We start from the raw sequence: 5067 nt of genomic DNA, 5'->3' as shown, positions 1-5067 counted from the left end.
GTTGGCTCAGGTGGTTGTGTTCTTGAGACGCAGGCCAAGAAAAAAAGAAAACAGTGCGCAATTGGAAGGATGCAGTCCTCGTGAAAGTTATTATGAAATTAAGGGACACATTTCCAATTAGTAATATAATAAAGTCATATTTTTAAACATCTGTTCATTTTACAAAACCAGAACCAAACGACTGAGTTCTATATTCCAAGTCCTCTTAAGCAATACTAGGCTAATAATGCAATCGCTAAATTGATTGAAACAATAATCGTGTTATTTTAAAGGCTGCTCACAGTACACTAACCATCCCCACTCTTACCTGGACAGCTGAGTGTAGTAAGATATACAGACGTTAATTCATTCTGCGGCTTCAATATTTTTTTGTTGAATGTTGTGGGTTTGCAAGGGTATTTATTTAATGCACTATTTGTCATAAATAATGCAGATAAATAACAAAACAGTCCCACGGCATGCACTGGTACAGAACCCTTCCCTGTGGATTCTTCTATTATTTAAACAAAATGTTAGGTCAATTAGACTCAACAAAAACATACATTAGAAAATGTTCCATTAGCTTTTTATTATTAGCAATATACTTATTGAAGGTGGGCTTTTAATTACTCAAATTACTCAAGCCTAAAACCCTAGAAATGAAATAGAAATGGAGGCTCACAAATAGAGAAATAAACTGATCTGGACATTTCAATCTCCCAGTCTACAATCTATATTATTGGGGTTGTGTCTATGTACAGTATACCAGATCTACACTATACCAGATCTAGTATATCAGATCCACAGTATAACAGATCTACACTATACCAGATCTACACTATATCAGATCTACACTATACCAGATCTACTCTAAACCAGATCTAGTATATCAGATCCACAGTATAACAGATCTACACTATACCAGATCTACACTATACCAGATCTACACTATACAAGATCTACTCTATACCAGATCTAGTATATCAGATCCACAGTATAACAGATCTACACTATACCAGATCTACACTATACAAGATCTACTCTATACCAGATCTAGTATATCAGATCCACAGTATAACAGATCTACACTATACCAGATCTACACTATACAAGATCTACACTATACCAGATTTAGTATATCAGATCCACAGTATAACAGATCTACACTATACAAGATCTACACTATACCAGATCTAGTATATCAGATCCACAGTATAATAGATCTACACTATACTGCATATATACCAGATCTGCTATTGTTTAGACTACAGCTGAGCTGATTTCTACAAAACTATATCTTGAAGTACTGTCAAAGTAGTAGAAGATCTCTTGCTAGAAGTCATCCATAAAACACTCAATGGTGATGCTAGGGTATACAGAACTACCAAAAGAAACTTCTGTGACAAATTTCCACTCTAAAAGTTTAATTATAAAAAGGAGTGTGTGATTCATTTAAGGAGAACAAAATTGCACGCTCATAAAATTTCTTAAGTAGGGGAAGCCTAATATTGGGGCACCCCTTGTATCAAGCTACCCCCCAAAAAGTTTGCAAGTTTATCATCTCTGATTTGCCAAGACACTAAGAGAGAATTCTGGAAAACAGCAGCACAAGCATCAGGAGATAAGGGTTCTTTAATTAAAGTCAGGTATCAGGAGTGCACGAGGGAGCGAGAGCAAGGCAGACCTGCAGTCCTGACAAACTGATACCCTTATCAGCAGTTTTACTGGGACAGGCGCAGCCAGGAGATTAGACAGGTAAATGATGGCATCAGAAAGTACTAATTGGCACCACGGGTGTCACAACCAATTAAAGTACAGAACAAAGAATCCTCAGGGCACAATATGTTGACATAAAATAAGGAGAACCGACAAGGGGCAAACAGAGCCTCTCAGTTTCCAAGACGTAGATTTGCCTTCAGTTTCAAAGATTTTGATCACTCAGGTTCACATGCAGAATGTCACTTAAAGATACATGAATTTGCAGCTTTTAAATACAGTAAGAACAGAAAGTATTGAGTATTAAAATCTGTACATTCAAATGGAATTAACTCATTATTATTATTATTTATAATAATAATTATTAACTCTGACGTGTGCTTGTTTCATAAAGAATTTACCAACTTGCTAAGTTAAATCCATTTAATGTAAACAGAAGAAAAAAAAACCAGACTTCTAATGTTTCAAAGCATAGGAAGAAACTCCTAAGGAGCATTTGGAAAAATCTTAAATGTAGGGCCTACTTTTTTTTAAAGCTTTTTAAGGTTTAGTTTTCTTTTACGAAAAATAAATGTGGAGTTAATTTATCAAGCTGGCTCTGTTTGCCCCTTGTCGGTTCTCCTTATTTTGTGTTATTATTGTAATAATAATAATAATAATAATAATAATAATAATAATAATAATAATAATAATACCATTTCTCTATTAATCTGCTGCGTGTAGTAACAAAGTTTATGTTATGTGGATGCAGTTCATAAAATAAATAAACGGCCTGAAGATGTCTGACACAGCGATAAAAAGCGGGAAGCGCAGCAATTAAAATGTCATCGTGAGGAATATATGTTCAACAAAACAGCAAAGCTGACAAGCAAAGTTTAATAAAATACTAACACGTGTATGCAGAGGTACCTGCACTTTAGAAAATACATCTGAGAAATATCAACAGGAGCAAACGGCCGGCGCTGATGTCATGGATTACATCGTGAGTTCCTGACAAGAGACTTGTTAAGAGATGAGTATAGCAAAACTCCAAATAACCTGCTTCCCCTTTTTTCAAATCTGGCACTAATCAAACGTCGACTCAGGTCAATATGAACTGGCTAAAAGTGAATGATCAATCAATCAATCAATTATTTTATATAGCGCCTTTCATAGTGGACCACCATCACAAAGCGCTTTACAAGATAGTGAGGAACAATGCATAGTACATTGCATAGTACATTGCATACAGTGAAATACAATGCATAGTACATTGCATACAGTGAAATACAGGGCATAGCACATGAAATACAAACTGTAAAAACAATACAAATACATCAACTACAGGCGTCATACATTAAATACAAGGCTAGGATGCGAAGTCTAAACATTGCGGATGCGTGTGTCACACACAATCATACGAGTGAAATTTGACATCAATGTCAATCGAGTGTGGTGGTAACACAATAAAGGGAAGGGATTGAATAAGCAAAGAGGGGCCTCCAAAGCGATAATAGCCCCGGGCCCCCCTCAAACTCAACCCGGTCTTGTGTGGATAGATTTTGCAAGAGAAACACAAATGCATTGACAACAATAATAAACTACAGTATACGTGTTCTTCTTTACTAAACACACATTTGCTAGAGTATGCATTGCTTGATAACGTAACATGCACCTTTGACGCTGTCAAGATCTGCACACAAACGACAGGATGCTTTGCAAATAATGGCATTTGAAAAAAAGGGTTGATATCGTGTTAATGCAACTAACTGATGTCTGCATAACAATAGCTACTTGCCGTTTGCATGCTGAGCTAGCTATTACTTAAGCATGACGGCATACGTGGAGCCACAACTCACAGAAGCAAGATGGCTCTGGCAATGCAGATATTATTTAAACCTAACTATTAGAGGATATTAAAAAAAAAGTCACAGTGCTTGATGTTGCAACGTATGACCGGCAGGTGGCAGTAACCATGTGTGACCGGCAGGTGGCAGTAACCATGTGTGACCGGCAGGTGGAAGTAACCATGTGTGACCAGAAGGTGGCAGTAACCATGTGTGACCAGAAGGTGGCAGTAACCATGTGTGACCGGCAGGTGGCAGTAACCATGTGTGACCGGCAGGTGGCAGTAACCAGCCACTAACCTTAGAGATTATTATTTTAATTTTATGAGCTGCAAACATCACAGTCAGTACGTGGCGGAGATGAGTGGGATATTTGTTTTTGATGATCGTTTGTCACTGTTATTAAAAGGAGTTTAAGTAACGACCGCTGCTGACTAGGCAGAAGTCGGATATTTTAAGCCACAGAACATGATTTGAGCAGATGCGTGTGCATTACGCGTCCATTACATTGTTGCATTGTTTTCTCTTCAAATTAAATTCTAGGTTTGTTTTTACCGTATTATCTGCTCTTATCTCAGGCTATGTGGATCGACCACGAGCAACATATAAACCGCACGCAAGACGTTATTTTGTAACAAAAAGCTCCATCGCTTGTCTCAAGTAACATAGCGCAATGGTTGTTTACGTACGACGGTGCTGGCATCTTCCTTGTGCCGGTTTTGATCGTTTTTCTCCTCACTTGCTGACTGGTGACATTTCAGAATGTTGGGAAATCCTTACAGCGGCTCGTTGGTCTAGGGGTATGATTCTCGCTTCGGGTGCGAGAGGTCCCGGGTTCAAATCCCGGACGAGCCCACTTTTTTTAAATGTTTTTATTTATATATGTATGTATATATATAAAATGTAAAAAAAGTAGTTTTTTTAGTGAAAATAAAATAAGCAGTTTTACGTCTAAAAATGTTCTATCAAAGTAGCATTACGTTAAAGCATTTCACATTTCCTCAAGTTAGTGTGGTATGTATTGCTTGTTCTGAATTATTAACTCTTTTAATGTACAGTGAAGTAGTTAGTAAACAGGCTGGCTATTATAATCAATAGTTTATGGTTTCAGATTTCTACTAAAGTTACACAAATAACAAAGTATTAGTGCAATTACAGATATTGTTAAAATGGTAAGAAAAAACAAAAACAAACGCATGACTAATCCAAATGGCATCATAAAATACTTTTATATTTAGAACTAACATTATTTTAGAAAAAGAAAGAGGGCTCGTCCGGGATTTGAACCCGGGACCTCTCGCACCCTAAGCGAGAATCATACCCCTAGACCAACGAGCCGCTATACAAAGTGCAATAGCATAGTATATCACACGCTCTATCTTTCGTGTAACAATTCAATGTTTAATGTTTTTCAATTCAATGTTTAATGTTTTTTTAATTGCGTTTAAGATGTTTCTGGCTTAGATATAAATACTGCATCTTGTTTTGTTGCTATGATTGCGTACAGACTCCGAGGAGTTACTGATTGACTGGCACTTACGAACAC

The 5067-nt window shown here is 36.9% G+C and overlaps 2 non-coding genes across 2 annotated transcripts; one reads left to right on the top strand and one right to left on the bottom strand.

The window, feature by feature from the left end:
- Window positions 1–4304: 4304 nt before the first annotated feature.
- Window positions 4305–4376, top strand: trnap-cgg (transfer RNA proline (anticodon CGG)). Its single transcript has one exon. It is a non-coding gene; the product is annotated as a tRNA-Pro (tRNA).
- A 411-nt stretch (window positions 4377–4787) lies between these two features.
- Window positions 4788–4859, bottom strand: trnap-agg (transfer RNA proline (anticodon AGG)). Its single transcript has one exon. It is a non-coding gene; the product is annotated as a tRNA-Pro (tRNA).
- Between the last annotated feature and the right edge of the window lie 208 nt (window positions 4860–5067).

This window comes from Acipenser ruthenus, chromosome 8 (genome assembly GCF_902713425.1).
Source record: "Acipenser ruthenus chromosome 8, fAciRut3.2 maternal haplotype, whole genome shotgun sequence".
NCBI classification, from domain to species: domain Eukaryota; kingdom Metazoa; phylum Chordata; class Actinopteri; order Acipenseriformes; family Acipenseridae; genus Acipenser; species Acipenser ruthenus.
Note: the sequence above shows the minus strand (reverse complement) of the source record. Positions and strands in the feature narration are given on the sequence as shown.